Genomic DNA, 21,017 nt, shown 5'->3' with positions numbered 1-21,017 from the left:
GTGAAGGTGAAACCAGCAGGTTTTGGTGACAAATTGAATGTGTGGGGTGAATGAGAGATCAGAATCAAGGATGACACCAAGGTTGCAGGCCTATGAGATGGGAAGGATGGTAAAAGACAGGCCTGGGAGTCAGTGGACCTCAGTTCTAATCCCAGCTCTGCCACTTGTCTGCTGGGTAACCTTGGGCAACTCACTTAACTTCTCTGGGCCTGTTATCTCATCTGTAAAATGGGGGTTGAGACTGTGAGCTCCTCAGGGGACAGGAACTGTGTCCAACTCGATTAGCTTGTATCCACCCTAGTGCTTAGTACAGTGCCTGTCACATAATAAGCACTTAAATACCATCATCTACTCCAGTGCTTCGAACAGTGCTTGGTACGTTGGAAGTGCTAAACACATATAATAAACAAAGAAACAACAAACCGAAGAGCCCCCAGCCTGCCAGGTGAACAGAGAGAAAATAGAGGGCCAGAATGTAGGGTTCTAACACAGGTCCTAGAGCTGAACATTCCCTTCCCCTAGTCAATCAATCAATCAATCAATCTGTGGCAATTACTGACTGCTTACAGTGTGCAGAGCGCTGTACTATGTGTTTTGGAGAGTACAATCCAGCAGAGTGGGTAGTTATGTTCCCCGCCCACATCGAGTTTACGGTCTAGAGAGGGAGATGCCACAGCTCTACAGAGCTCTGACTTTTCACTGACTGCTTGCAAGTTGACACTGAGCCTACTGTGGGCAGGGAATGTGTCTGTTTATTGTTATATTGTACTCTCCCAAGCGCTTAGTACAATGCTTGGCTCATAATAAGTGCTCTATAAATATGGTTGAGTGTAAGAATGAATGAGTGACACCCGGACAACGTTTTCAGCGAAAGCTGTAGCAGGTTGACACCATTTAGCACTGGAAAAAGTGCTTCCTTCATGTGAGAAAAAGGAGACTTCAAAAGCCTCTGACTCAGAAGAGGTAGCCAAATGAACCGGAGCCTAGTCTGCTGGTGGCAGCTGCGGCAAGCGTAGACTTTGCCTGAATCGCTCTGTCGCTACAACTTTCTCTGAGGAACCACCGCCTCCCCTTTCAGCTCCCATCTCTCTCCCAGTTTCCCAAGGCTCCAGCAACTTTTCTCTTTAGTTGAGATTTGACAATGACTGGCTGCTGACTCACCTCAGGTGAGAACAAATGAAGGACGGAAGAGCAGAAAAGAAGGCTGATGTGAGTCATTTGGCAACCGGGGCTGGAATCCTGCCCACTCCTTAAATCCCGATTTAGTCTATAACCAGGCTCAGCTAAGCCCCCATGGCCAAGGCTTCCTAGCTTGGCCCAGGTTGGATCAGGCAGGGAGGGACCCCAATCCTAACTTGCGTGAGAGATTGGTGCACCTGTGTGAAAGGTTCATGATTGATCAATTATCTTTGGGGGTTGTTGGGATGTGTAATCCCAGTAACCCTTGGAAATGACCATGCATGGTTGAATTCACTGCACAGACTCAACAAAGTAAACTTGTTGTAGGCAGGGAACGTTTCTTCCAATTTATTTATATTAATGATTCTCTCCCCCTCAAGACTGTAAACTCGTGGGCAGGGAATGTATCTGCTACATTGTTATATTGTGCTTTCCCAAGCGCTTAGTACAGAGCTCTGCAAACAGTAAGTGTTCAATAAATACGATTGCCTAACCAAGTGTTTAGTACACGATTGATTGAAGAGAGTGCCTCAGCCACACCCTTCCACCTTGGTCCTCACTGACCTTAAAGGGGGAAAGCTGAAGGAAGTCAAACCCATCCCAAACCCAGGCTTGGCCCAGCACAGCTCAGACCACAGGCAGAGAACTTGCTACCTACAGGCCAAACCAACTCTCCGGAGGAGTCTGCAGTGCCCAGAGGATGGTCCTTGTCTGCAAGGCCACATGAGGCCAAGGCCACATGGTGCCCCACCACCAATAGTCAGTTCTAATTTAAGGGGCGTGAAAAAGATCATCCCCAAGGAGGGTTGCTAACCACCCATAAACTCACACAACTGACCCTCTGCAGGCTAAAGCCCACAATCGATCATATTTATTGTGCACTTAGTAGGTACACAGCACTGAACTAAGTCCTTGGGAGAGTACAATATAACAGAATTAGCAGACACGTGCCCTGCCCTTATAGTGGAAAGAGCACAGGCTTGGGAGTCAGAGGCCATGGGTTCTAATCCCAGCTCTACCACTCATCAGCTGTGTGACTTTGGACAAGCCACTTAATTTCTCTGTGCCTCAGTTACCTCATCTGTAAAATGGGGATTAAGACTGTGAGCACCATTGGGAAAACCTGATTACCTTGTATCTACCTCAGCGCTTAGACCAGTGCTTGGCACATAGTAAGTGCTTAACAAATTCCATCATCATCGTTATTATTATAAGGAGCTCACAGTCTAGAGAGGAAGACAGACATTAACACCACGATGGCAGGGACAGCAGGATTGCTAACAGTCTGGAAAAAAAGAGTCAAAATTGGTCATGTCCATAGACCCCATAAACATATTTCCATACCCATCAATGTCAGCAGACTGCAGTGAGCCGCTGCTCCAGCACTTTCATGGGCACCTGTGGTGGGCCCAGCTGTTTCTGCCCTTTTGACAGCAGCTGAGGAGAGCATAGCTGCATGAATTTGTGTACAGTTGGCAACTCTGCCCCCAAGCTCACTTTAATTGCAAACTTTCTGCTGTCTTTTCCCCCGACACCCCAATCCTGCTTTCTGCTCCTCTGAAAAGAGCCCATTGTTGTCAAATTTCTTGCCTCCGTCCTATTGCACATAAATTGTGGTATTTGTAAAGCACTTACTATGGGCAAGGCACTGTACTAAGCAGTGGGGTAGATACAAGCAAATCGGGTTGGATACAATCCCTGTCCCACATGGAGCTCATAGACTCAATCCCTATTTCACAGATGAGGTAAGTGAGGAACAGAGGAAGTGCAATGACTTGCCCAAGGTCACACAGCAGACAAGCAGCCGATCTGGGATTAGAACCCAGATCCTTCTCACTCCCAGGCCTGTGGTCTATCCACTAGGCCACATGCTTTCCCTCCCTGGTCGGAATTCTTTCCCCAACTCCACTTTGCCTAATCCCATCCCTTCTCTCCTTCAAAAACCTTCTAAAAAGGTTCCTCACTGAGGACTCAGTTCTTTTAATATTCCAAATTCTTAGGCATACTGTCTCATCTGTTATTGATTTATTTATTCATTTGGGTTTCTTATTCATACCTACTCTCACTCTCTTTTAACTATAGTGTTTATGCCAGTTTCAAATTCCTTGTCTTCCCTATTAGACTGCAAATTACCTGAGGGCAAGGATCATTTCTTTTATTTCTCCCCTAAATACTCCCCACATAGCAAGCCTCGGCCCATACCATTGATAATGATGCCATGGGGTGGGATTTGCTCTTAGCCTCCTCCTAGGACTTGGAACAGAAAGTCCAAGGCAAAGGGAGCTGAGGCTTGCCCCAAGCCGAGTCCTTTTGAGAGGGAATGTGGGGAGGAAGTATGGTCAAGTGGAGAGAGCATGGGCCTGGGAGTCAGCGGAACTAGATTCTAATCCCAGCTCTGCCACTTGCCTGCTGTGTGACTTTAGGCAAGTCATTTAACTTCCCAGTGCCTCAGTTAACTTTCAATAAAATGGGGATTAAATCCTCCCTCTAGATTAGGCTGTGAGCCCCATGTGGGACAGGGACTGTCCAAACGGATTATCCTGTTCCTATGCCAGAATTTAGTACAGTGCCTGGCACATAGTAAGCCCATAACAAGTGAGTATAGTGCCTAGCACATAGTGAGCGCTTAACAAATACTCCAATTATCATTCAAAAAAAAAAAAGGGATCCTGAGCTTCCTAGGAACAGAAGCCAGTTTTGGCCAAACTTATTGGTTCCCTAGAGAGTTGGTCAAGCTTCTGGGGCTCCAAGCCACTACTCACTTGTTAAGAAGAGGATGCTCAGCAGCCAATGGGATTTAACACCACCTTCTGCCTCCTGTGCTCTGGCAGCCCAGCCTGCCCAGGAGATCCAGCAGAGCTATCCTGGTCCTGGATCTGCCAATAAGAAAAGAGGCCATTGACTCTTGGAACATTTCCCCTCTACGAACCACTGGCCATCACCGTTTAATCCCCTCTTCCTGGCCAAAGCTGTTTCTCCACTTGGGCCCGTTTCAACCCATAGTGTTTGCCTTAGGGAGTCCCTATCTTCTTCATCAAGAGCTAAGTCGAGCCAGCTGGAGCCTCGCCTGCGGTATTTTAAATCTTCACAGCTTGACGGAATCCTGGAGCCGAGAGAGAGCCTTCTATGGGGCCACCTTGGTTAATCCCCTATCCCCGTCTAACCCTGTCCTGTTCTTTAGTGGATTCAGGAGGGAGAGCCCTCAGCCCCCCTGTTATCACGTGAACCAGTGCCCTCACTGGCTTAGTTTAACCTGAGTGGTTTTTTTAAGGTTTTAAGGGCTCCTTTGTACTTTGAGACATTTACTCCTCACCATTCGATACGGTCCCCTACCCCAGGACACCTAGATAGGTCTCTGAAAATGCAAGTCAGAGAATGAGAAAGGGGTTGGCACTGTGGGCAGCTCAGGATGAAGTTCTTCACCTTCTGGACTGGGCTAATGACCCAAGTTTCAAAACCTATCCCTCCCAGGCTGGAATTCAGCTGACCCTAAACTGAGGTACAGCATGAGTCAAGCCCCTTTCTGGCAAAGGCTGGGAATAGACTCTGAAGAACTCCATCCAGTTTAAAGGACAGGAAGAGGAAAGAACAAGAGAAAATTCTTATGGATTAAAAGGTCAAATCATTCCCCAATTCTGGGGAAAGTGTGCTGCATGAGGGCTGAGGGTGGAGGAAGGGAAAGGGGAGCTTTCTTCTGGAAAGCAGCGTGGCCTAGTGGCAAGATCACAGGCCTGGGAGTCAAAAGGACTTGGGTTCTAATCTCTGCTTTGCCACTTGTCTGCTCTGTGACCTTGGCCAAGTCACGTCACTTCTCTGTGCCTCAATTACCTCATCTGTAAAAGAGAGATTAAGGCTGTGAGCCCCATGTGGGACAGGAACTGTGCCTAAGATTAGCTTATATCCACTCGAGTGCTTAGTGCAGTCCTTGTCATTTAGTTATTTTTTTATATTAATGTCTGTCTCCCCCTCTAAACTGTGAGCTCATTGTGGGCAGGGAATGGGTCTGTTTGTTGTTGTACTCTCCTAAGTGATTAGTACAATGCTTTGCACACAGTAAGTGCTCAATAAATACCAGTCGGGGGTCCCCCGTTTAGACTGTGAGCCCGTCATTGGGTGGGGATTGTCTCTATCTGTTGCCGAATTGTACATTCCAAGCGCTTAGTACAGTGTTTTGCACATAGTAAGCACTCACTATAAATACTATTGAATGAATGAATGAATCATGGCCTGCTCAAATTTTGGAGGAGATAGCACTCTCTAAGGATTCGGTCTCTAACTGCTCCTTTAGCCTAAATTCCTCTTCTGCAGGCTTTTTCTTTGATACTCCCTGCTCCCCTTTACATTCAGTCTTTCAGTTCAGCAGCCCAAGGCTCCTCTTGCTGAAGCAGGAACCTATACTTACTGATCCTTAACTACACCAAATGACAGGTTTGCTCTAGGATACAATGGGCCACCCTCCACGGCAGCCCCCAGAGCCAGGCCCCATCCGTCTGGATCCTGTCCTTTCAAAGGCAGATGGCCGACTGGGAACTCTCGCAGGAATTATTCAGCTCCAACTGATACTTTGGGTTTGTAACTAGAGAATTCTGGGGTGTGTCCTATTCATGGTTAGGTGAGGCTATAACCAGTCTGTGATCCTTCCCCATCACCAGAGCAGCTGGGAGTCAGCAAGCCTGTGTTTGTATTTCCATATTCCAGTCACCATCCTTCAGGCTCCAAGAAAACCCTTTGGCCAGAAATCTCAAAAGACTTGTCTATCATCCAGTTTGTTCTCAGGGGTCAGATTTTTTCTGGAACATCTCCCTAGGAGAGGAGGAGCACATTCAATCTGCTGCCAAAGCCCTATTTTTCCTATACAACATCTCTTGGATCTCCCCCTTACACTGCACCCAATCAGCTACAATCCTGATACACAGCAGCATGGCCTAGTGGAAAGTGCGTAGGCCTGAGAGGATGTGGGTTCTAATCCTGACCCTGTCAGTTGCTTGCGGGGTGACTCTGGGTGAGTCACTTCACTTCTCTGTACCCCAGTGACCTCAACTGTAAAATGGGGATTAAATCCTACTCCCTCCTACCTGAACTGTGAACCCCAGGTGGGACAGGGACTTGGTCCAATCTGATTAATTTGTGTCTACCCCAGAACTGACACATAGTAAGCACTCAACAAATATAATAATAATAATAATATAAATTTGTCTGTATTGTGGCAAGATTACTCTATCAGCCTCCAGCCTTTCCTCTCTTCGATCAATACCATACACTGTGTCATGGATATCCTTGAAACAATGCTACATGGAGAAGCAGCATGGTCTAGTGTATAAAGCAAGGACCTGAGAGTCAGGGAGTCAGAAGGACCTGGGTTTTAGTCCCAGCTCTGCCACTTGTCTGCTGTGTGACCTCGGGCAAGTCACTTCACTTCTCTGTGACTCATTTACCTCATCTGTAAAATGGAGATTGAGACTGTGAGTTTCATGTGGGACTGGGACCGTGTCCAACCTGATTTATATTGTACTCTCCCAAGTTTTCAGCATAGTGCTTTGCACTAAGTGCTCAATAAATATGATTGAATGAAAAGCTTAAAAAATGACATTTAAAAAAAGCCTCTTCTGGTCCTTATCTCCTCATTCCTCAAAATCCTCCCCTGACTTCCTGGGTCCTTCTGAAATCCAGGAAAAACTTCTCATAATTGGCTTCTAGGCTCTCCACCAGCAGATCCCACCTTTCACATCTGCTCTTTTTACCTGCTACTTCCCAACTACTCTCTTTGATCCTCCAAGCCAATCTTCTAACTGTACCTGGTGCTCAATTTTTCTGCCTCTGTCCCCTCATTACACTGTTCCCCTAGTTTGGTATTGTCTCCTTCCCCAAATCTGTCACACAGCAGACAAGTGGCAGAGCTGGGATTAGAACCCAGGTCCTCTGTCTCCAAGGCCTGTGCTTTTTCCAATAAGCCATGCTGCTTCTTGATTGACTGATTTGGATATATCAGGTAGTAGTACAAATATGTCAGGATGAAATTACCAAATAAAAAATTGAAAATTAGTGTTATCCCCTCCATGGTTTTCCTCCAGCCACCCAAGGGCCTAGTCAAGAACCAGCAACCCTCTACAGAGGGCTGACACATTCCACCGAGTCCAAGTTTTCTTGTCTTTCCCAAAGGGGTTTCTGACCCCCAAGAGAGCAGATCCTGCTGATTCAGGAGGACTGAGCCTCTTCTGGCCCATCCCTGGCCTGCCCAAGAGGAGACCTATTCAAAATGGCCCTAGGGCACATGTGACTAAGGAGAGGCAGAGCAGAACAGTAGCCCTGCTGCCCTGAGATTCTGACGGGCACAGCTTGGAACACCCAGGCTCCCAGGCTGCCAACTTGATTTCGATCCGTCCCAGCTGGCAGAGGGCTGGCTGGCAGTTGGCCTCTTCCCTGGAGTTTTAGCCTCAAAGCATACACCAGAGGCCCGTTGCTCCTGAGGAATCAAACGTTACTCACTCTTGGAGAGAGCCAAGAGACCGAAGTTCTGATCCCTGCAGTATTACTGATTCAGCAGGTATCAGTATCATCATCAGAGCCAGGGAGGAACTCTGAACCAAGCTTGTGGGGGACATAAGGAAGAAGTGAAAGATGTAGTCCTTGCTTTTGAAGAGTTTGCATTCTATGATGCTTGCTTTCGAAGAGCTTGCATTCTATGATCCTTGCTTTCGAAGAGTTTGCATTCTACCAGGGAACACAGTATACCTGGTTGTTCAATAGTTAAGAGACTTGTTGCAAAAAATAAATCCAATAAATGAAAGAAACCATCACAGATCTGTATGATCTTGAGCAAGCCAGAAGGATCTGGGTTCTAATCCTGTCTCTGCTTTTTGTGTGCTGTGTGACCCTGGGCAAGTTACTTAATTTCTCTATGCCTGAGTTTACCTCATCTATAAAATGGGCATTAAGATCTTGAGTCCCATGTGGGACTTGGGCTATGTCCAACCTGATTATCTTGTATCTACCCTAGTATTTAGTACAGTGCCTGGCACAGAGTAAGTGCTTACAGACACCATTTTTTAAAAAGTCATTTAATCTTGCTGGACCTGTTTCCCTGATAAGTAAAGAGTGTAAAAACATGTTCCCCTGACTATCCGTACTCTCCCAACTCCTTAGTACAGTGCTCTGCACACAGTACTCCATAAATACCTTGGATTGATAAAGGTCATGTATCTTCATGTATCTTTGAGAAACAGCATGGCTTAGTGGAAATAGCATGGGCCTGGGAGTCCAAAGGACTCAGGTTCTAGTCCTGGATTTGACATTTGTCTGCTGTGTGACCTTGGGCAAGTCACTTAACTTTTCTGTGCCTCAGTTATTTCATCTGTAAAATGGTGATTAAGCCTGTGAAAGCTTTGAGGGACAAGGACTGTGCCCAACCTGATTATCTTGTATCTACCCCAGAGCTTAGTAGAGTGCCTGGCATGTAGTAAGTGCTTAACAAATACTATTATTATTATTCCAGAGGCAGGCATGTGAGGCTCCCTCCCTGCTCTGGGCTGCAGCTGTAGCCTTTAGTGGGACTGCAACTTGAGTTGAGGGAACCTGGAGGGCAAAGAAGAGGAAGAAGAGTTTGGGGGGCCGGGAACGTGACCTCCGGTGATGCCTGGAGTAAGCTAGAAAAGCCAACCGATCCTTATTTCTCACCCTCCACCCCCGTGAGTTGTTGACTGGGAAGGCGAGCTGTGGGCTAAAGCTGGGGTATAGAGATATAGGCAGGGAATGTGTCTGTTTATTGTTGTTGTATTGAGCTCTCCCAAACAGTACAGGACTCTGCACACTCTGAGCACTCAATAGATACGATTGACTGGCTGACTGACAGAGAAGCTGGGAAATGACATCCCAGTCTCATGGGGACCAAAAGAGGAAGCAGTCTCCAATTCAGGTTCTTGTTCTTCCAGATTGGTGTTCATTGAGCATTACGGCAAGAAATGCCAAGGTAGCAGCTGTGGCCTAGTGGAAAGAGCCCAGGCCTGGGAGTCACAGATCCAAGAGTATAGTTCTTGTCCCTCAGACCTTTTTCTGCACTGTACCTTTTTGCTTTCCTCCAAAGGGGCTGGAATGTCACCTTCCTGTTCTAAGCCTTTTTCAGTGACCCAGTTGGGGGTCCCAGAGGCTGGAGCTGGGAACTCTAAACAGCTGCTGGATGGGGCATTTTACGAAAACTTCTCCTTTTCCCTTTTAACAATAATGATGGTATTTGTTAAGTGTTTACTATTCTCCAAGCACTGGGGTAGCTACAAGTTAATCAGGTTGGACACAATCCCTGTCTCACATAGGGTTCACATTCCTAATCTCCATTTTACAGATTAGGAATTAAGGCACAGAGAATTTAAGTAACTTGCCCAAGGTCACATAGTAGACTAGTGGCATAGCTGGGATTAGAATCCATGTGCTCTGACCACAGGCCATGCTGCTTCCTGGCCTCAGATTTTGTTCCTTGGCCTCAGGTTTTGTTCTCTTGCCAGGACTCTTCATGCTCATTGAGGAATTTCTGTGGGCTTTTCAGCTCCCCCATTCACAGACTTAAGGGCAAAATGAAATTATCTCCTATGGAAAAAACCCACCAGTTCTGAAGCTACAGCCAAGAAGAACCAACACACACAATTTTGCTCTCTGGCTTGATTGCTATTTCACAGTCCAAGCAGGGAGCCACCTTGGTTAAGTTTTGTCTGCAACATATAGACCCTGGTGGCCCCTGGCAATTCTTCTCTCTGGTTCTCCTGGGCATAGGGACAATTCAGCTTACATTTCCTGTCAACCTGTGGGTGCTTCAAGACCAGGAGATAAGGGACAGAGGAAATTCCCTGACCCAAACTTCATGTCAGACACCTGAGTGTCATGGCTGCTTTGTCCCTCCTGGCATGGAAATTCATGACTTCCCCATGCAAAACTACATATCTGGAAGAGAGGGACAGAGGCTGTGGTAATGAGGAAATAATAATAATAATGGTTTTGTTAGCACTGTTCTAAGTGCTGAGACCAGATAATCAGGTCTCACAGTCTAAGTAGGAAGGAGAACAGGTATTGAATTCCCATTTTGTAAATGAGGGAACTAAGGCACAGAGAACTTAAGTGACTTGCTCGGGGTTATACTGCAGGTAAACAGCGAGCTGGGATTAGAACCCAAGTACTCTGACACCCAACTCAGTGCTCTTTCCACTAAGCCATGCTGCTTCTCTAGTCCCGGAGACTTCTCTAATTCCCGAGTGAAGAAGCAGGGAGCACCTTGCATGGTTCCTTGACATTCTTTTGTCCCTGAGGAATGGCATTATTGAGCAAAAAAAGTAGGAGAGTGACTGTGGTTGGAGGATTCTGGGACAGAAGCAGCCAACAGAGCCACTCGTGGGATTTATTAAATCTTAAATCCATTAAGATTTATGGATCTTAATCGGGGCTTCCTTCCCCTCCTGAAAGCAGAATCCTGTCAGCCTTAAGCCAGAATACCACTTTCTGGTGAACAGATCTGTGCACCTGGGGAAAGTGTTGGTCACTCCCTGGACCTATTTAATGCCAAAGTTCCAAATGAATCCCCTTAAAAAGCAAACAAACAAACAAAAGCCTAATTTTTGTGAATTTGAGTCCACAGCCTTTGAATCTGCTCGGGCCTGGCTGTGACAGGGATGTCTCTGTTGTAAGTCGAATGGTGGGCAATGTTATGTATTCATCCGTTTGGCCTGGTCAGCAGGATACAAAACAATCTAAGTCTTGTTCTTTATTCGGATCGAGAAAGAGAGGGACTGAGCCTGTTTTTTGGCAGCTGGCCAGGGGCTGCTCCAGGGTCGACATATGGCTTTGTAAGATTCCTTATTATGCCGCTAAAGTGACAAACAGCATTTATGCACTGGAGCTGACCTTAGATTATATTACCCCACAGGCCACACGGTTTAGCATTTTAAAAAAAAAAATTTCCAAAGGGATATCTATGGTAAAACGGGTTAGCTCTCAGAAATGTAAGTGCTTCCTAGTGTTCTATCTGCAGCCTTTATTAAGCTGGGAAATCTTGCCTCCTGCCCGCAGTGCCCAGAGAGTTTCCATTTTTAGGGAGGAATATCGATAGAACCTCCTCTCGGGGTCGTACCTGGAGAGTTTCCAGTACTCTACCAGTCTCGGCTACAGGAGAGAGAGTCTAGCAGAGGCCTACCCATTCCATTCTTAGCTTGGCCAGTGGCTAGCGAGTGAAAGGCAATCAGCTACAAGTCAAAACTCGCCCAGGCTGGGCAGCAGCGCCATGGGAGAGAGTCGAGGGCGGAGACTCAGGTTTACTGTGTGGAAGGAGGCAATGGTAAACCACTTCTGTATTTTTACCAAGAAAACCCTATGGATACAGTACCAGAATGATTGAGGATGGAGAGCAGGGCATCGTGGGAGAGATGTGTCCATGGGGTCGCTATTGGTCAGAAACGACTCGAAGGCATAAGACAAGACTGATAGAGCTGGTAAAGTCTGACATCTCCCTTTCAATTCCACCTTTTCTGGCTTTGAGCAGTGTTTGCTGGGGTTCCCCTCATGATCCCACATAATAATAATAATAATGTTGGTATTTGTTAAGCGCTTATTATGTGCCAAGCACTGTTCTAAGCGCTGGGGTGGATACAGGTTAATCAGGTTGTCCCACATGGGGCTCACAGTTTTAATCCTCTTTTTAAAGATGAGGCAACTGAGATGCAGAGAACAGCATGGCTCAGTGGAAAGAGCATGGGCTTGGGAGTCAGAGGTCATGAGTTCGAATCTCAGCTCTGCCACTTGTCAGCTGTGTGACTGTGGGCAAGTCACTTAACTTCTCTGTGCCTCAGTTACCTCATCTGTAAAATGGGGATTAACTGTGAGCCTCACGAGGGACAACCTGATTACCCTGTATCTACCCCAACGCTTAGAACAGTGCTCGGCACATAGTAAGCACTTAACAAATACCAACATTATTATTATTATAAGTGGCTTGCCCAGAGTCACACAGCTGACAAGTGGCAGAGCTAGGATTAGAACCCATGACCTCTGATTCCCAAGCCTGTCCTCTTGCCACTAAGCTATGCTGCTTCTACCATACATAGCTATAAACTATATATTATCTATTTATTTATATTAATATCTGTCTTCCCCTCCCACAGCATTTACATACATATCTACAAACTATGTTATCTATTTGTTTATATTAATGTCTGTCTTTCCCACTAGTCTGTAAGTTCGCTGTGGGCAGGGAACGTGTCTACCAACTCCATTGTATTGTATGCTCCCAAGAGCTTAGTACAGTGCTCTGCACATACTAAGAGCTCAATAAATACTTTGATTGATTGATTGATTGATCTGTCCTGAGCAGACTGGAAGAAGGATCTGATCTTACAGCTTTCCAGAACAGGAAATTCATACAACTGACTAGACAAAAACCCTCTAGTCTCAGCTGGGTGAAACTCCCAAAACGAGCTTTTGAGGAAACAAGTAGAGTTTTGATGAAGCAATGTGGGCTAGAAGAAAGTGCACAGGTTTGGGAGTCAGAAGTTCTGGTTTCTAATCCTAGCTCTGCCACTTGACTGCCATGTGACCTTGGGCAAGTCAATTAATTGTCTTGTGCCTCAGTACCTTCATCGACAAAATGACGACTTAGACTGTGAGCCTGATGAGGGACAGGGACTGTGTACAGCCTTATTATCTGATATCAATCAATCATATTTATTGAATGCTTACTGTGTGCAGAGCACTGTACTAAGCCCTTGGGAGAGTACAACACAATAGAAACAGACACATTCCCTACCCGCAAGTATCTACCCCATTGCTTCATACAGAGCTTGGCTCAATTAAGCACTTAACAAATACCATAATTATTATTAATCCCAGAGCTAGGAAATCAAGAGGTAATTTGGTCCAGTCCCTGCCTCCGGGCCAGCTAGTTATGGTATTTATTATCCCTTATTACTTGCCAAGTGCCAGATAGAGGCAATCTAATTGTAGCAGATACAGTCTCCCGTGCCCAGGTAAAAAAATCTAACAGGTAAGAAGGTCAAATATGTTATCCCCATTCTACAGACGAGGAAACTGAGACACAGTATGTTAAGTGACTTGCCCAAGATCACCCAGTAAGGAGTTTCTGTTTGATGGGGAGGTGGATGGGCAACCAATGAAGGTTCTTGAGGAGTGGGGAAACAAGGACCAAAAGTTTTTGCAGAAAAATGATCCAGGCAGCAGAGTGAAGTATGGACTGAAGTGGGGAGAGACAGGAGGCAGGGAGGTCAGCGAGGCAGCTGATGCAGGAGTCAAGGTGGGATATGGTAAGTGCTTGGTTCGGCAAAATAATAGTTTGATTTGAGAGGAAAAGGTGGATTTTAGTGATGTTGTGCAAGTAGAATGACAGATTGAAAGTGTGGGTTGAATGAGAGAGATGAGTCAAGAATAATACCAAGGTTACAGGCTTGTGAGATAGGGAAGATGGTGGTGTTGTCTAAGGTGATGGGAAAGACAGGGGGAGGACAGCTGAAAATGCCATTTTCTCAGAGTCCCAAGCTTTCCTATTCCAACATCAGGGGCCATTAAGACATAAAGCATAAGCAAAGCTGAAATGCCGAGCAAATTGGCCTCACATCGCCCAGGAGTCCACAAAAATGTTTGCTTCTCGCAGTCAGAAAGCCTCCCTCTGCAGGGCGATTGTCCTCTGGACAGACAGAAGAGCTGCTGAAGGTGCAACTTAAATAACTAATGAGTCTCTTTCATCTTAGGGGAGGCATTTAGGCTCTTAGGAGGTGCGGTAACACTTTAAGAGGAGCAGAACCTGAATGCACCTAAACGGCTTCCTGGAGGCCAGAAAGAGTCCTCTTCTACTTTCTAATGTCCTATCCTGAAGAGCCCCAGGCAGGGGCTGGGAACAGGGACTCATAATCTTCTGGTATTTTCCTTCTATTTTTTTTAAATGATATTTGTTAAATGTTTACTATGGGCCAGGCACTGGGGTAGGTGCCAGATATTCAGGTTGCATACATTCCCTGTCCCACTTGAGACTCACGGTCTTAATCCCCATTTTACAGATGACATAACTGAGGCGCACAGAGAAGTTAAGTGACTAGCCTAAGGTTACACAGCAGGCAAGTGGTGGATCTGAGACTAGAAGCCAGGTCCTCTAACACCCAGGCCAGTGTTCTTTCCAATAGGCCGCAGTGATTCTAGTGGAGCATTTTTCATTCTTATGAAAAACATCTGGAATGAAAATTTGGTAAATTGAAGAAATTAGAATTATTATTGTCATTATTAATAACACTAATACTAATACTCATAATAATTATTACCACAATAATATTTGTAGTATTCGTTAAGCACTTACTATGTGCCAGGCACCGTGCTAAGTGCTGGGGTGGATAAAAGCAGATGAGGTTAGATACAGTCCATTTCCCATGTGGGGCTCATAGTCTCAATTCCCATTTTACAGATGAGGTAACTGAGGCTCAGAAGTGAAGTGACCTGCCCAAGGTCACACAGAAGACAAGTGGTGAAACCAGGATTAGAACCCATGACCGTCTGACTTCCAGGTCCCTGCTCTATCCAGTATGCCATGCTGCTGCTCAATTTTTTAGCCCGTAAAAAACAGGCAACGCACTCCCTGCCACCCAGTTTAGAGGCTGGTGCCGGTCTGCCCTATAACTTCATTATGAATACAAGAAGAAATAAGCCAAAGCTGCAGCAATATGGGTTAAGTTTAGACCTAAGGAAGGATTTCTCAGTGGAGAGGAGCAGGTGTACCCCTTCCCATGCTCCCCTATTCCAGCATCTGTCTTCTCTATCTCTTTTTGGTTTGCATGAAAACCATGCCTGTCTTCGCGTTGGCTGGAAATTGGCCTCCCTGGAGGCAATCAGTGAATTAGTCGTATTTATTGATTTACTGAATGCTCACTCTGTGCAAAACACTGTAGTAAGTGCTTGGGAGTGTACAATATAACAGAGTTGGTAAATAAGTTCCCTGCCCACAAGGAGTTTTCAAGAGCTTAGAGAAGCATTGTGGGCTAGTGGATATAGCACGGGCCTGGGAGTCGGAAGGACCTGATTTCTAATCCCGGCTCCGCTTCTTTTCTGCTGTATGACCGTGGGCAAGACACTTTGCTTCTCTGTACCTCAGTCATCTCATCTGTAAAATGGGGATCAAGACTGTGAATCCCATGTGGGAAATGGACTGTGTCCAAACTGATTGGCTTTTACATACCCCAGTGCTTAGTACAGTGCCTGGCACATAGTAAGTGCTTAACAAATACCATTTGAAAAGGTGGTGGTGGGGGGGGCTTACATTCTAGAAGCAGGAAGTTAGAGGAGTTGACTTCTTAATCGATGGTATTTATGAGAGCGTCTATTGTGTGCAGAGCACTGTACTAAGTGATTGGAAAAGTACAGTACAACAGAGTTGGTAGAGTCAGTAGTTGGTAGACAATCTCTTCCCTCAAGGTACTTACAACATAATCTCTTCCAACCCGATGATGCTATGGCTAGAACCAGTGGCTCTGAATCCCTTGCTGCCTAAGCAGTCAAGTGAGGCAGAGACATTGGTTTGACCTGCTGATAAATTTCCCAGTTCCTTCCCGCCCGTCACAGAGAAACAATGGAGGTTGGCACGGGATGGGATGGAGAGAAGCGCAGTGGGGGACGTAGACATTCCATTCAAAACACCTCCATTTCCCCAGTCCCCAGAGGCCACCAGGTCATACCTGCAGCTGCTTCACTTCCCATTCTGGCACTCGACTGTTGCTAGACACAGTAATTTGTTTACTCAACATGACCGTCAGCTTATTAAGGTTAATTGATTTCATGAATCGCACATGCCCCCACAGCTGCATCTTCAGAAGAGTGCCAAATGTGAACAGAGAGAGAGGATTGGCTTTGGCCTAGAGAATTAGAGACTCCTCAGCCTGGAAGATAATTTCCTGAGGTTATCTAGATCATTCCCCTGCCTGCAAGAAGAAAGACATCTAACCCATCTCTTAATCAGACCTCCAGGGAAGGCAATTGAACATCCCTTCCCAGTCTCCTGTGACAGTCCTCGGTCAGCTTTGCTGACAAGTCCTACGCCTTTCAGAGAGGATGAGTGAATAAGATCATCCCAGATCTCTGAAATTGGATTAGGGCAATGTGGATGTGTTTTTTGCTGAGGAAGAAGAGGAAGACATCGGCAGTGACAAATACATGGACGCCAGAGATTCCTAATTTGGATGGGGTGGACATGCTTTTGGGGGCCTGCCACTCACCTGGAAGGTTGGAATGGGTGGGACCTGCTTTAGGCTGGGGTGGCTGGGCAGAACTTCCACGCTGGGGAGGGGCCAACCTCAGCTATAACTATTGTCACGTGGGCCGTGGATAGGGATTCGAGCTACAGCAGAAGCAGCGTGGCATGGTGGATGGATCACGGCCTTGGGTGTCAGAAGGACCTGGGTTCTAATTCTGGCTCCACTACTTGTCTGCTGTGTGATCTTGGGCAAGTCACATCACTTCTCTGTGCCTCAGTTACCTCATCTGTAAAATGGGGAATGAGACTGTGAGCTCCAGGTAGGACAGGGACTGTGTCCAACCTGATTACCTTCTATCTACCCTGGCACTTAGAACAGTGACTGGCAGACAGACTGAATATTCGAGTTAAGGATGGAAACCTCTAGAAAAGAGATGTTAGCTTTCTCCCCTTCCTCCCCCTCCAACCACCCAAAGCGGTTCTTCTCAGCAATCCAGATTGTGCAAGGGCTATAATAATAATAATGATGATGGTATTTGTTAAGCGCTTACTATGTGCCAAACACTGTTCTAAGCGTTGGGGTAGAAACAAGATAATCAGGTTGTGCCGCCTGGGCCTCAGAGTCTTAATCCCCATTTTACAAATGAGGGAACTGATTCACAGAGAAGTTAAGTGACTTGCCCAAAGTCACATAGCTGACAAGTGGCGGAGCCGGGATTAGAACCCATGACCTCTGACTCCCAAGCCCATGCTCTTTCCACGAAGTCACGCTGCTTCTCGAGTGAAGTGACTTGCCCAACGTCACACAGCAGACATGTGGTGGAAGCGGGAATAAAACCCATGACCTTCTAATTCCCAGGCCCGTGCCCTATCCCTTAAACCATGCTCCTTTTCCAATGTTATTTAGATTGTATTCTACCAAGAGCTCAGTAGAGTACTCTGCAAACAGTAAAAGCTCAATAAATACAATTGACTGATGACTGAGTGGTACCGGATTCCTAGGAGGATGGGAGGTGGTGGCTGAGGAGCTGGCAGAGCTGGGATTAGAACCAAAGTCCTCTAGATTCAATTATCCATTCTCATGTGATCTGCCCAGCAAAAATGCTACGGAACATGCAGTGCCTCAAAATCAATAAGCTAGCTGTGTTCCAGGACCTCATTTTTTTGTGAACCTTTCTCGTCTTGTACCCCCTAGCCATGCCTAGTGGTGTTTCCTTCAGTGCTGTTCACTCCCCGAGGGTCTTAAAATGCATGGGGTCGGGCTGGGGTCTCTCTCCACCCACTTCTCACCACCCACCTGCAGCCCAGTTTCCGGCTCTATCTGCTGAGATGGAGCCGGGCACTGCAGCCTCCCTCCAGCCCGGGGGCACCTTCATCGCCATTGTCACCTTCAAACCATTGTCACATCCAAAATGGCAGTTCCAGGACTTTTTTTCTGTCCCAGAGTAAAGTTCCAGCTTTTCCCACTTTGCTTCCGGCACAGGCAATTCCTTGCTTTGGGACACTTGCTGATAACTCTGAGTCGGAACCTCCATGGTCCACGCGACAAAAGGACACAGGCTTTGGGTGATGGCAATGGAGAACCCCATATGCAAAGGAGAAAGGCTGGTTTTCAGAGAGGAGAGAGGGATGCAGGCCTAGATGCATTTGGAAGAAGAGTTCAGAAGTAGAAATCAAAATGGCGATCCCCAGGAAAGTAAGTAAGCAAGCACCAGAGAAAATTGGGGCAGGAATTTCAGGGGTCATTATACTGGACAACTTTAACTTCACTGAAAAAGCTAAACAAAGTGGAAGTTCAGAGTTGGATGAGATACTTTGGAGCTGGTAGGTGTATTTTGAATGTTGCCTTGGTGGTCATCGCATTTGTCAGGAGCAGAAAGCCTACTGGTAGCAGGTTGAAGATGATCAAGGAATGCATCCTTGAAGTGAAAAAAAAAATCATCAGCATAAAAAAACCTCTGCACTGTTTTCCCCAGTGTGAAACCTTTTGCCTACTACCTGCCGTGACTTTCATCTCCTAACATGTGTAAGGAAATGTAAAACGGTGACAGCTTCAAACGGGCAAGAGAGATTTTCTAACCCTGACCACTGCAGAGTGGGAGATGCTTTAGTTTCTGCTTTGAAATCGTCTAGTTCACTGGTTCTCCTTTGGCTTCCTGAAAAGAGGTGTAGAGCTGAGCTGCAGATAAGTCATGAGGAGTATTGGAGTCAGGAAGTCTTAGCTAGAAAAAGTCTTCCTCTCTCTGTCTGATCAGGGGAGGGAGTTGGAGAGCGGGAGAAGGAAGGGCTTGGGAACTGGAAACTGTCAGAGGAGCAATGTGGAGGGTTACCCATAGACCTGGGATCCTAGGGCTTGAGTATACAGTGTTGGCTCAATTGGGAAAGAGCGTGGCCTAGAGGATAAAACACAGGCCTGGAGGTTCTAAGCCCAGCTCTGCCACTTGTCTGCTGTGTGTGACCTTGGGCAAGTCACTTAACTTCTCTGTGCCTTAACTATCTCATCTGTAAAATGTGGATTAAGACTGAGAGTCCCATGTGGGACATGGACTGTGTCCAACCTGAGTAGTTTGTATCTACCCAAGTGTTTAGTAATGTGCCCGGCACATAATAATCACTTAACAAATACCATTAAAAAAATCAAGCAATCAATAGTACTTTCTGAGTGATTACAGGAACAGGGCACAGTACTAAGTGCTTATGAGAGAACAAGAGAATTAATATATTTAGGCTATGAGCCCCATGTGGGTCAGAGACTGTGTCCAACCTGATTATCTTTGTATCTATCCAATGTTTAGTATAGTGCTTGGCATATAGTAAGTGCTTAACAAATATTGGAAGTATTATTATTATTATGGCGATGATTCCTGCCATCACAAATCTTACGATCTAGTGGGAGGGGCAGACCTTAAAATAAATTACAGATAAGAGGAAGAAAGAAAAAGGGGGATGTGCATGAATTAGTGCTTAAATAATTAGGTATATAAGATATGTAAAGAAGTGTTACAAGAGATTGAGAGTATATTTTTAATGGTATTTATTGAGAGCTTACTATGTGCCAGGCACTGTACTATGTGCTAGGGAAGATACAAGCTAATCAGGTGTCACAAGGCTCCTGTCCCATGAAGTGCTCACAGTCTTAATCCCCTTTTTACAGATGAGGAAACTGAGGCACAAAGGGATTAAGGGACTTGCCCAAGGTCACGCAGCAAAATGGTGGGGCCAGGATTAGAACCCAGGTCCTTCTGACTTCCTGGTCCATGCTGTACCCACTAGGCCATGCTGCTTCTAAAGTACATAAGTGCTCTGGGGCTATAGAAATGCTGGAGAGGCAGTAAGGAGATACGGAGCTAAAAAATTAATTTCAGAAGGCTTCCTGCATATATAATAATAATAATAATTGTGGCATTTGTTAAGCACTGTGTGCCATGCAACACAGATCCAACATAGTCCCTTTCCCACATGGAATGCATGATCTAAGCAGGAGGGAAAGTGGGTATTTAATCCCCATTTTACAGATGAGGAAACTGAGGCCCAGAAAATTTAGGTGACTTGTCCAAGGTCACACAGCAGGTGTGTGGCAGCGATGGGATTAGAACCCAGGTCCTCTGATTCCCAGGCCTCTGCTCTACCCACTAGGACTTCAGAAATGGAGACAGCTATGCTCAGTCAAATTTGAATGGAGAGGGAGTTCTGGGCAAGGGGGAGGACGTGAGCAAGGAATGAACAAGATGCAGGAATCAGAGGAGTGGGGTGTTTTCCTGGTGGGACTTTCACTCCTTCCACTGATGGGAAGCCACCCCTCATCCTGTCTTCCCTGCATTTCTTTTATGGTATTTGTTAAATGCTTACCGTGAGCCAGACACTGTTTTAAACGCTGGGACAGATACAAGCTAGTGCTCTATCCATTAGGCTACACCACACCAGTCAGAGGCCAGGCTCCCATCCTTGAAGGAACATGGTCTTCCTGGGAGCCTTGGGAGCCTTCCTGGGGACCCTCTCCCAGCAGGAGTTTATCTTCTTTTCTTCTGAGTTTCTTCCCTCTGCTGCCCTAATAGACAGGAGGAATAGCCAACTCACCATCCTCCTGATGAGGATCTTTATCTCCCTGGAAGGCGGGGCTTCTTGTACTCATGAGGTTGTAATTACTGGTTTAATGATGATTATCCTTGTCCACAGAGCTGGCAGCATTCTGTGGAGGGCTGGAGATGGATTAACTCCTTCCTGCCTACTCCCATCCTTCCTCTCATCCTCCTGTCTTCCCTGCACTTCTTTTGTGGTATTTGTTAAGCTCTTACTATGAGCCAGACACTGTTTTAAACACTGGGACAGATACAAGCTAGTGCTCTACCCACTAGGCTACGCTGCTTCTCTATCTTGAGACCACAAGCAACTCAAGACCAGGCCCTGGGACCTTGTGTGGGGCCCGGCCCAAGGGGAGGATCACAGCCCGAATGACTGGCAGCCTCCAAAAGATGGATGATGATGAGGGACTCTGGCCTTGGAGACCCCCCACAGACTTCTCAAATGCAAGCCTGCCTTGGCCCAAGCCCAGTGCAAAAGATAACATACCTTTCCCGGCACCCAGATTGCAGCTTCTGACTAGGATGCGATGAGGTTGGAT

At 46.4% G+C, this 21,017-nt stretch overlaps 1 protein-coding gene and 1 non-coding gene across 2 annotated transcripts in view; both read left to right on the top strand.

Moving 5' to 3' along the window:
• The window catches only part of GPSM1 (G protein signaling modulator 1), a 151,201-nt gene that overhangs the window by 20,669 nt on the left and 109,515 nt on the right, over positions 1-21,017 (top strand). The gene's annotated exons all lie outside the window — the stretch shown is intronic.
• On the top strand, positions 11,270-11,407 carry LOC114811724. The gene has a single exon (XR_003759420.1). It is a non-coding gene; the product is annotated as a small nucleolar RNA SNORA7 (small nucleolar RNA).

This window comes from Ornithorhynchus anatinus, chromosome 4, assembly GCF_004115215.2.
Source record: "Ornithorhynchus anatinus isolate Pmale09 chromosome 4, mOrnAna1.pri.v4, whole genome shotgun sequence".
Taxonomy (NCBI): domain Eukaryota; kingdom Metazoa; phylum Chordata; class Mammalia; order Monotremata; family Ornithorhynchidae; genus Ornithorhynchus; species Ornithorhynchus anatinus.
Note: the sequence above shows the minus strand (reverse complement) of the source record. Positions and strands in the feature narration are given on the sequence as shown.